The following is a 12578-nucleotide window of genomic DNA, read 5'->3' as shown; positions in this document are numbered from 1 at the left end:
GTATATTCCTTAAAAAGAGGACATATCATGAAAACGCCCATGCCATCCTCTCGTCTGTCTATCATCAAGCTCAATGTTCCGTATCATTATTGTTCGGTGTTCAGCATCATTATTGCTCGTTAACCAGTGTTCAGCATCATTATTGTTCGGCTGCTCATAAGTCAATGCAGCTGGATAACACATCAGCACGGTGTTTTAACACCATCTCAAAATAAATTTGAAAGTTCTATTCTTTTGAGCTAGTTAAATTTCAACTGCAATGAACGTTCACATGAATACTTTAAAAGAGAGATTAAAGGGCCGAATTCAGTACCTTGATGCAGATGCATTTCTACTGCACATAACAATACTTCTATGTAACCTGACATACTTCTACACTTGCGCAGAGAAATTTCCTAATTAAATACCAAAGGATCAAGGATTATAAATTTCGAAGCACCTACTACCTTAAAGATCGCTCAATCCACATCAGATATTCAAAAAATGAACAGAAAGGAAAAAATAGACAAGAGCTAAAAATGGGAAAAATTGATTGTGAATATTTCACTTTATTGTTGGTCTGCTGCGCTTTCCCAGCTAAGATAGTACTTGTAGGTAGTACTTGCCTGTAACCTAAGATTATCCAAGGCGTTGTGGTGAGAAGTCCTATACTGAGGTCTCAAGACAAGTGAACGTGAATATGAGTAAGGAGGAAATGCTTAAGAAGGTATAATAATAATTTTGTGGAAACATTTATATGGAAGAACGTTTATGAAAGTATAAAGAAACATTACACTAAGAGAGAAAATCTAAATTATTATCAGGTTTTAGCCAACATTTCTGTATATGACAATTCGAAATGGTAATATGAGGAGTATTTTATTCATTTGTGCAAGCATTTTACTTGTATACCAACGAATTCTGACGAAAAATCTGCATAGCTTTATTATCTAATTATTGACACTTCTTGCAAACGTAAAGAAGATCTAACCAGAAAATAACCAAACATCTCAATCAATCATCATCACACACATTCTAAATCTTATTATCTGAATTATCTTCCTGAAAGCATTTACGATGCTAAGCAAACACAAGAAACAATTTAAACACAATACAGAACAGAAGATCTAAGAGAAATATATTTTATTTCAAAGCCACCGCTCTGCCAGGAAAAGACAAAGTAGTTTAATTAAATAAATATGAGAAATATCCAGAAGCTGATAATCTGTTTGTACATTTAAACTGTTTAAAGCGCACGAGTATATGACAAAAAACTAGTGAGTAACACATTGGTTATAATTTTTTTTATAATAAACTGTGAATATAATTTCAGGCATCGATGGCATCATCGAATGGAGTCCTGCTTCAATGACAGACGCATCTCATTAAAATATATGAAATATTTAAAAAATTTTTAAGAACACAATTTTCGAAGTTTGTGACAACTGAACCTGTATAAGCTTCATTCATTTGTCTGAAAGTTGGTAAAGTGTTATCACAGATTTTCTTGAAACGTTATCAGAGATAAATTTTGGTATTGATCAATGACGAACCATAATATTATACATGGTCTTGGAAAGAGAGACGAAGTAATTGTGAAACGTTTTGAACGACCGAGTCTCAGTTTTAGTATTTGAATGTTAATCTCTACAAGTCTGACATAATTCACGCGACTCAAATAGGTGCGGAAAATTGACACACACTGTGCAAACATTGATCTGCATTTTCGTACAAGGCTGTTTTCCTTAAATTTTACCTTTTATAGAACATGTCTGTAATCAATGCGCGCACCGTTTTAATGCTGGAAAACCACTAAAACTTGAATCATCACTATACAAGCTAAAAAAATAGCATATAATTGTGAAAACAAAATACTCTAACAACAAATATAATGATAAGTTATAAAAATAATTCAATCTGTAGCTTCAAATCTTTAAATAAGATTTATATTTCTGATTGTAATCTTATTTAAAGATTCGTAATCTTTGAATAAGATTTAAATTTCAGAGGCTTTACTCATGTTCGATTTTAATGGTAATCAAACTAACGTGAAAAAAGACTCAAAAGTCATTTTTGAATGAACTACATAATCTTATACGTATTCGGATATTTGCATAAATCTATAATGGGCCAGGTATTATTTTGAAGAACTAGAGTCTAAAGGGAACGATTACATCGACTACCTGCTAGTGAAGTATGTTAGCAGGGGGATTCGACGAAAACATCGCCTACGAAAACATGGCGGAGAAAACAACGCAAGACGAAAACTCCATCGTAGAAAACGGGGTGAGAGAAAAAAAAGCAAGAAAAAAATATCTCAGTTCTAAAACATCGTGGTGCGAAACATCGTCGAAGAAAAGAATGCATTTCTAAAACTTCGCAGTTTAAAAATATCGTCGTCTAAAATATAGTCCTATAAATAATGTAACTTCAAATCATTGCATGAAGATAACTTTGCATGACACATGTTTTCAACATTTAAAATTTGCCAGTGCATATTCGAGTAATGAATTTCAAGTGCGAGTAAGAATGAGGAATATTTTACACTATGTACACTGCGCAAAAACAAAAAACAAAAAAGTGGGACAGTTCGATATCCCCCGTTCTGCAATTCAAATTGCGTTTTCCATGTCACGGATGCCCGACTTAAGATATACATTAGATTTATATATAGCAACATTCTAACATAGGTATTTTGACACAAAATCGGACTTTTTCTGAAATGGCATGCCCTTTATTTTCCATATTTCAATTCTATTACTCAAATTATGCCAGACTATCAAATTTTGTAAAAATCTCACAAGTAGTTTTTAAAAAATTAGCTCCTCAATGTTAATTGAATTTGGTATATATTTATTAATATCTCATTTTTTATTAAACTTTTATGATTTTTCCTTTCACATTTCGAAATTTAGGTTCATTCCAAATAAAAATCACCAATTCCTTTTGTTTATTTTTAACATTTGTATTTTTAAATAATTTTTATAATTTTTTCGAAAATAATTTTGAATTATAACCTGTAAAATTTTTGCCACCATCTTAATCCCTTACCATCATCATTTCTAAGCATACCTGCAGAAATTAGACTTTTTTATTCAGAATTTTCTAAGATATACACGAGTTTACATATTTGCGAGGTTTGAGATTTGGCATCTTTTTTGAGCGATAATAACGCCAAATGTGATTTGTGGAATTTGTTACAGTGAATTGCAACAGCTATTTTTAATCTTAAAATTTTACGGGGAATTAATTATACGAAATTTCTCTCCTCAATGATGCGTAATAAATGTTTATTCATACTATATGAAAAGCTATTTTTTTATTTATGGATGATATTATTCAAATTTTTATCATATTCTTTTAATTTCTTTCTTTTTTTCTCCTTTTTGTTTAATATTTGTAAGAGTAAATTTCTACCTTCGTCGTGTTATCGTTTGCTACTTTACTTTAACTTCATTTAAATTCAATTGTCTAAAACTCAGAAACGTTCGTTTGATGTTTCTTTTCACAATATTTTTAAGCAAAGAAGACGTTGACACTTTGGGTCATGTCCCATCTTTGAAAAACATATATATAAACATAAATTTTTACATAAGACCTCTTAGAAAGAATTTTTAAATAGTAATTTTTCCTCGTGTTGTAGATTATATAAAAAACATCTTCTTTAATAAAAATTTTTAGGCTTAAAAAAACTAAATAATATGATAAATAATATGATTAAGATTTGCACCCGATATAAGAATCGGGTTACTCTGAAGTAGGATAAGCGCTGCTGGAGTGGTTTATTTCTTTCTCATTTAAGAAAAATCTTTTAGTTCAAATATTTATCATTTGGACTTTGCTTTAAACGTTATTTATAGTCAAAATGTCTAGAAGCTGTCTTCAGCTCAAGCGCGTTTAATGCAACTCATATTTTAAAAAATTTGAATTTAAATGGAAGTGTAAGAATTGAAAATTTTTAATTTTCTTGTGTCTCTACTGACAGTAAATGTAGAAGGAAAGAAGGAAATTGGGGAGGGGTTGAAGCAAAAAATTTAAGGGGAATTTACTTCAAGGAAGTTGGGTGTTCAAAGAAAAAACACTTGGACGTGTACACCAACAAATAGCAGCAATTGAGTTTGTGCTAACGGAAAAGACGAAAACGATATCACTGCAGATTAAAGTGAAGAGTGACCGGTTTTCGACTATGGTTGCATAAATTAAAATTACGTCATAGAACATCATATCATCATAAACGTAGCATCGCATGATTTCTCAGTCGAATTATTTGAAGATTCAGGAATTTATCCAGTGACGTATATAGAATGTCATCTAAAGACGTCTTCCCTTTTGATGAAACCAGCCTTTCCTTTCATCTCATGCCTTCAAATGCCTAGCCTCTAAAGATTGATAAAGGCTCTGACAAAATACTGATGAAATGGTGTTGGTGTTGGTGTATTTAATTATGGCAAAGCACACTAGGGCTATCTGCCTAAGGGGAGGGATGCCTTTCGTGGAGGACTTTCTAAGGGAAACTGGCTCGTATATACGTTACACATGGGGAAAACCACGAAAACACCCATGCAGCCAGCCCGTTCGCGGGATTCGAACCTCGGACCGAACTACCAGTGTTCAGCGACTTTACCGCTCGGCCGCTGGTGGGCCTGATGAAATGGATTGATTTGGATTATTAAGTTACGCCAAAGCCGGGCTATCTGCCTAAAAGCAGGGATGCATCCGTGAAGAACTTTCTAAGCGAAACCAGCTGGTATACACGTTACACATGAGAAAAACCCCGAAAACGCCCAGGTAACCAGCCCGTTCGCCGGGATTCGAACCCGGAGTAAACTACCGGTATTCAGCGACTTTACCGCTCGGCCGTTTCTGGGCCCTTTGAAATGGAAGGAGATAAATTTATTTAAAATTACTGTCAGAAATACCAAGAATTTTAGAAAGGTTGGATGATTTTTAATATACTTGCAGAATGTGTGAAGAAAAAGAGAAAGCCATTAAGAAGAAAAAATTAATTTTTGCATAAAATTTAGTGTTTTATTAATTTAATTTTTTTGAAATTTTTTGATGTTTGACTCTTGCGATTTTAAAAATAAAATATTTGACTAAAATATGAATGACATTTTAAGAAATTAAATGTACGATGATAAAATTGTGTAAAGCAATGGGCACAATGATAAAACTTTTTTAAAGCAATGTATGCGAGTCATCCTAAATTAAAATGTCGGATATATATCTCTCTTATTTATACGTCTTTTCTGAACGTAACATTTAAAGGCGTGTTAACTGTGTTTTACTGCATTTTCTCTTTTAATATATGCGCTTTACAAACGCATCGTAGTCTGGGTCACAAAGTATTCTTCCGAAAGAAACTCAATTCAAATTCTTGAAAATTTATATTTATACATATATTTAAAATTGGCAGTTCGAATGAATGAATAGAAAATTTTAAAACAATTATCTGAAGAGACATTGCAACACAAAAAATTAAAATAAAAGTCTAAAATTTTAAAAATTACTAATAATAAAAACTATGAATAAAAAGTATAGTATAAAGAAATGTATTTAAAAAAATATAATGAACGATGCAACTTTTATTTAAACTACGCAGTTCCAATGAGTAAATAGAAATTTTTAAAACAGTTATTTGAAAGAAACCATGCAACTTAAACAATTAAATTGAAATTCGAAAAAGAAAAAAAAATAATTAAAATAGTAATATGAAAATATAATATAAAGAACATTATTTGAAAGAAAGAACTATATGATGACTTCCGCCCCCACCAACAATGCAAGAAGGGAAAGAAAAATAGGTTGCCATATATTAAGAAATTCGCCAAGTGAACTGTTCTTGGCGCAAACTGAAAAAAAGCTCCAATATAAATTTTTGAATTTCTCCGTAAATTTCGCACCAAGTTTCACAAAGTTTAATATTTAGGAATAATTTGAGTCGTAGATTCGAAATATTATTGAAAATTGATATGTTACTTCAGAAAAAGTCCGATTTTGTGTCACAATACCTACGTTAGAATAGTGCTATATATAAATCTGCTATATATCCTAAGTCGCGCTTTCGAGACATGAAAAACGCAATTTGAATAGTAGAACGGGAGATATAGAACTTCCCATTTTGTTTTGCGCAATGTACCTCTTTCCCAGTGATGAAAACCGATAAGGTGTTTTCTTAGAAATGTTTCTCCTGCTGCCTTTTTCGGAAGGAATATGAGTTACCAGTTACCTGAGCTTTTCGCTTAGTTGAATCAGAAACAGACATAATTTTATGGTGCTACCTCTTAATGATGAAACAAATGAAGTAGCATAGAGATATATTTCTGCGCTCTGATTTAAATGATTCTTGCATGATGCTAAAACTTTCGTCTCCGCTCTAGCTTGCAATAACCTGATTTATTATTTACAGCATATATGCTCAACAAATAGTATCTGGTAAAAATGAAGTTTCTTTCATCCGTTACTATATTACTTATAATAAAACTGATAACAACGTATTCTGAGCCTTTTACAAACATCGAAGAAAAATGGAAATGGTTTACAGATAACCACTCGATTACGTAAAATTAAGTTTCGTATCAAGAATCATCTTCTCAAAGATGTGGTCAACGTTTTGTCCGTACTTAATGCATAGCGCTGGTCGCTCGCATTAAGTACGGATTGTGCTATAATTCGTACTAGATAATTTCTGTTTTGTTCGGGAAAAATTCTGTTCCTAGTTATAGTTCGTATCAGTACGAAATCTGGATTATTTTTCTTTAATAAATAAAACTTAATACCTTGAATTGAAAATTCAAGGTTAATGCTGTTGGATTGCACTTGTGAAGAATAATCCAGTTGAGTTGATAATATCGTGTGATATTTCAGTATTCCTTTCTGCAATGACAGTTGAACTTCGACGAATGAAATTCAAGCACATGTTTCAAGTTCAGAATTTGCATTTCGTGTGAACGTTTGCTCAGTCGTGTATTATACAAGTAAGCAAATTTATACTTAATTGCATTTAGCTGAAGAAAGTCTCTTGGAGAAAACACTTTACTTACAGTGTATGGATTATACACTATGGCTGCAAGTAATGAGTGTAAGAAATTTTATGTAAAAATATATTTTAATCGCCAAAGAGGACGTAAATCTTTCATTAAAAAGGCATTATAAAGATACCTTTACAATTATTAGTTAAGTTAGAATGCTAAGAGTATTAATATTGTATGCTAGTATATTTCTTATTGAAAATGTAATCTTAATGCTACTAATGTTGTATCTATTTTATTTAATTGCTATTTAAAGTATTGTATATTTAATATTTAAAGAAATGTATATTTAATATTTAAAGAAATGTATATATTAGAAAATTTTAAGTTTGTAGAAATGTATAAGTGTATTTAAAATTTAATTTAATTCTGAAGGGAAAAGAAAACAACTTTCTTGTAATAATTCTAGTATTTTAGTTGATTTTGAAATGTTATTTGTTTAATATTACCTTGAGTTATATAAATTCTTGATTTAAATTACTGATGCTTGAACAGGAATGTTATAGCAATAATCCTTGAGGAAAGAAAATTTACTTAATATTCTTGAAATATATGGTAAGTTTTACACGTTCTTGATGTTTATGTGACATTTCTTGATTACAAAAACTTGAATTTGTATTGAAATGCATAATGATACTAGAAAATAATTCTTGAAAATGTTCATGTATCACTGATAATCTTGACTGTTCTGAATTACTGTTCAGCCGGTCCCAGTGTGTAAGAAATTTTATGTGAAAATATATTTTAATAGCCAAAGAGGGCATAAATCTTTCATGATGTATACTTCTTGTTCTTGGATCTGGCAGTGCCAATTGAATGCGTGTTAGACTTGAATAAACTTGGACGTTTAGAAACCTGACTCGTAATGTTCATTTACATTTGTGACGATATGTGTGATTTGAATTAGTGTTTCTTGAACCAGGATAACTTGAATTCTTGAAGCCTATTATAATATTTTATAATGAGTTTATCTATTCTTTGAACTCATATCTTTAAGAGAAATGTATACCCATTAGCATGGATTATATACTACGGCTATGTTTTCAAGGGAAAGTAGTTAGTCTGTTTCTTAAACAGAGGACATATCACGAAAAGCCTATGCAGTCAGTCCGTCTGTTTAGACTCAAGCTCAGGTCGAAGTACCAATATTCAGCAACATTATTGCTCGGCCGCTGATAGGTCCATGTAGCTTGATAATACGTCAACACTGTTTTCATACCATCTCAAAATAAATTTGGAAGTTTCATTCTTTTGCAACTAGTTGAATTGCAGCTGCAGTCTACGTTCACATAAAATCGTTGACAGGGCAATTAAAGAGCCAGTTTTATACCTTGATGCAGATGCAATTCTGCCGCATACGGCAGTACTTCCTTGTAACCTGAAACGCTTCCATACTAGGTCTTTGAGAATTTTCCTAATTAAATAACAAAGGACCAACGATTGTAAATTTCCAAGCACTTACTATCTTAAAGATCGTTTCATTCCACATCCGATATTCAAAAAGTGAACAGAAAAGAGATAGACAGTAGCTAAAAATGGGAAAAATTCAATGTGAATATAGCACTTTATTTTTGGTCTCTTGCGCTTTAACAGCTCACATGAAGTGAGAGATAACTGATACTTTGACACATATGTGATTATACTGAGTTTCTGCTGTTTAGGTATTACTTGCCAGTAAGTTCAGATTATCCAACTGGGGGCGTTGTAGTGCTGGAGAACTCACTAAGTCCCTTAGTGAGTTCTCCAGCCGAGTGAAAGGGAATATGAGTAAGCCGGGGAAATGCTTAAATGTAACAATTTGTAGAAACATTTGTGCGGAGTAAAGTTTATAAGAGTATCAACAAATGCTACACTTAGAGAGCAACTTTAAATTATTATTAGGTCACTGCCAAAATTTCTGTGTAAGAAACATCGAAACGGTAACTATGAATATTATATTATTCATTTGTGCGAGCATTTTATTTACGTGTATACCAAATATTCTACCTAAAAATATCCATTGCTTTAATATTTAATTATTGGCACTTGTTGCAGAACATTTTACTTTCTAGTCAAAAACATCTAATCAAAAAATAATCAATCATCTCTGAATCATCGTCACACACGTTCAAAATCTGAATTCTGAATACTCTTCCTGAATGTTTTTCCTGTTAACAGCAAACTGAAAAAACAATTTAACCAGGAAACAAAGCACTAAACAGAAGATAAACATTCTTTATTCTAAAGCCACCGCTCTGCCTGAAATAAGCAAAACAGTTTGATTAAAAAGAAACGTGTTCCCGGTCATTAATATCAAGGTTGAAAAAAATTAATCGGCCCACCAAATAATAGCTGAAGACTATCACAGAACCGGCAGAAACATAATTTTTATTACCTGCGTTCGTAGCTGAAAGTAGAATTTCCCAAAAACTGTAACAGCCCAAAAGAAGTAATAGTAGGCTCAGCACTAGTCTACTTTTCGAAGAACGTGATCCCGGTGTGATGTTTCTAACGTATGGGATAAGAAGAAACTCATTAAAAAAGGTGAAGTAATTTTAGCATGTACTTAATTCACCTGCTTTAAAAGAACCAATAGTCCTTCACATTCTGTGTATTCGGAGAGCCTAATATCAAAGTTATTCCAGAATGCATAATTGAGCACTGAGAAGAGTGCTTTAGAGAGTGTCGTTCAGTCGAACCAGTTTGACTCAATATATAGATTATCTCATACAGCATACAGGAATCGTCTCCAATACAATCAATAAACATCCAAGACATCTACTTATTGCTAAATAGGAAGCGGAGAGAAACCTGTTAAAGGCAGGCAAAGAAAACCAAGTTATCGCACGTTCAGCAAGTCCTTGGGCCTTTTATATCGTATTGGTCCAAAAGAATGGTGTCTACAAGATTTTGCCTCGAATGTCATCTTCAAATAGGAAATTACCTGGAAGATGCAATAAAGAAGGTGCAACATAGTGTCCATATAAACTGAAATGAATCTTTTTATTTTTTTATCAATGATTAAATATGCCATAAAGTGAAATGTCAATGTGAGATTATGTCAGCCGCACGAATACCAAAAAGAATTCATTAGAATATATTATTTCTCCAGTTTGTTCTTTTTTTGAAATTATTTATCATTATTCATATGTGATAGAGCCCTTTTATATGTTTGGATTGATCTTTCAAATAAAGCCATATATAACAATGTATTATTTCTGAAAGAAACTGTGAAAAGTCTGCGGGAAATCAATTTTTCGTCACTGCGCAATCATCTTGTCTGCATTTTGCATGAGTGAAAGTATGTAATATTTTGCTGAAGAATTCTTTCCGGAGGATTCTTTCCGGAGGATTTCTTTCCTCCGGATTCTTAAGGGCGAAGGCAGAGCCATTTCGTTTTCCTGTGGCATTAAGATCCTACTCAGAGATCTCATTTTCAACGTAAAGTTAATCAGATTGAAATTATTTTAAATTAATTTTTTTTCGCAGCGTTTTCAATCAAAAACATAATTTACTTTCGTACATCGTGTTTTCACTCTTTGAGCTTGTTACGTGTTGGTAAAATTGTAAGTTTATAACTTGTAATTAAAGGTCTTGGTTTGTAGAGTCATTAGGAATTTTTGGAAGCCAGAGAGATGAAAAATTAGCAACCGCCTTCGCCGGGGATCGAACCGCGGACCTCTGGAATAACGGCCCAGCGTGCTACCGTTACACCACAAAGGCACGCTAGGGAAGTGGTAAAAATCCTATATATACTCTCCTTTTATAGGGCGACTAGGGTTTTAGGAGACCCAGTCACCAAATTTTGGGTGCGGAGAATCATCATTCACAACCCTTTTAGTTCGGGCGCCACTTGTAGAGTCATTAGGAATTTTTGGATGCCAGAGAGTGGAAAAATTAGCAACCGCCTTCGCCGGGAATCGAACCACGGTCCTCTGGAATACCGGCCCAGCGTGCTACCGTTACACGACGAAGGCACGCTAGGGAAGTGGGAGAAATACCTTATAGGTTCTTTGCATGTAACAGTGATTGTATCAGATTATTTGATTTTGTTAAAGAGACTTACCGGAAATAATGTTCTCTTGCAGAAAGGTTTAGCAAATGCTGGCTAGTCCAGCAGTGGTTACTGGTATTCGCCGATTGTTACACGGGACGAGTCACAAGACCTTTAGTTAATGTTTTTATATTTCTTCAAAGTGCTTTTCATTTGTTACAGAAATTAAAAGGAATTTAATAATATTTTGCAATGAACTTGTACATTAAACTACTAATGCATTATGCGAATAAAACGAAGTTTCATAATTCAGAATTTTTTTATCCTTATTCGCTGAATGAAGTGGAACGTTGGGAGCTGGAATCACTAGGAATTTTTGAACAAAAACTGAATTCTGAATTTATAACGTTCAAGTCTATTATTCCAGTTTCAAATCTTTTGTATTTGAAATTGGAAATATTGAAATTTTTACAATATCTAAAAGAAATTGCATTTTTAAAATTCGCTTTGAGGATTTTAAAGATTTTTGGTAAATGGGCTTCCAGAACTCGTGGTATTTTCCTTTGCGTAATTCAATTCCCCACACGCAATCCAAATCCAAGTTTCTTTTCTAGAAATTTAAACATCACTAATATTCGTATAGTTCTAATGTTTGATTTAATATTGTAGGAACTGTTGAACAAGGGACATAATGTGTAACTTTGAAACAGTATTATAGATAGTTCGGAAACCAATGAGAGTTCGTTTAGAAAGCCTGGCCCAGGTAATATTAAAATTAGGAAAAGAAACAATAAGACGCATAATTTGTCAATGGTGCTGACTTTATGCACAACGATTGAAAGATAATCAGATTCCTTTTGTTCAAGGCCCACCAGCGGCCGAGCGGTAAAGTCGCTGAACACTGGTAATTCGGTCCGAGGTTCGAATCCCGCGAACGGGCTGGCTGCATGGGCGTTTTCGTGGTTTTCTCCATGTGTAACGTGTATACGAGCCAGTTTCTCTTAGAAAGTCCTCTACGAAGGCATCCCTCCCCTTAGGCAGTTAGCCCTCGTGTGCTTTGCCATAATTAAATACACCAACACCAACCTTTTGTTCAAATACTAACACTTAAAAAAATTAAAAAAAGAGAAACGTTAAAAAACATGTAAAGGTCTTATATGGAAAGAAATGAAATGCCAGAAGTAAAAAAAAAGTAAGAAAAGAAGATAAAAGTGGACATGATTAAGGAAAAAGCTAATTTGGACATTAGACTACATAAACTAACTAAGCAATATTGAAGAGGTGACAATTGTTCCTAGGCCCACCAGCGCACAAGTGTTTATAGTCGGTAAATGCTGGTAGTACGACGGATCGTTTAAATCCTGGCGAAAGTCCTTGCTGCATCGTTTTTCTCGTGGTTTTTCCCTATGTATGACATATATACGAGCAAGCTTACGAGCAAGTCCTCCAGGATGCAATACTCTCCTAATGCAGAATGGTGATACCCTTCGAACGCTTTGCCGTAATCAAATAAACCATACCAATATAGTAATAATATATAATACCATATATTAACTATATTTTAAAATTTCAGTTTATATTTTGTTCTAAAATTT

The 12578-nt window shown here is 33.0% G+C and overlaps 1 non-coding gene across 1 annotated transcript; it reads right to left on the bottom strand.

Annotated features, from left to right (window-relative positions):
* Nucleotides 1–10640: 10640 nt before the first annotated feature.
* Nucleotides 10641–10712, bottom strand: TRNAN-GUU (transfer RNA asparagine (anticodon GUU)). Its single transcript has one exon. It is a non-coding gene; the product is annotated as a tRNA-Asn (tRNA).
* Between the last annotated feature and the right edge of the window lie 1866 nt (nucleotides 10713–12578).

Source organism: Stegodyphus dumicola, chromosome 11 (assembly GCF_044657685.1).
Source record: "Stegodyphus dumicola isolate Sdum_Otavi_A_Nest chromosome 11, ASM4465768v1".
Lineage (NCBI taxonomy): Eukaryota > Metazoa > Arthropoda > Arachnida > Araneae > Eresidae > Stegodyphus > Stegodyphus dumicola.
The sequence above is the reverse complement of the archived record's forward strand: the minus strand, read 5'-3'. Positions and strand labels throughout refer to the sequence as shown.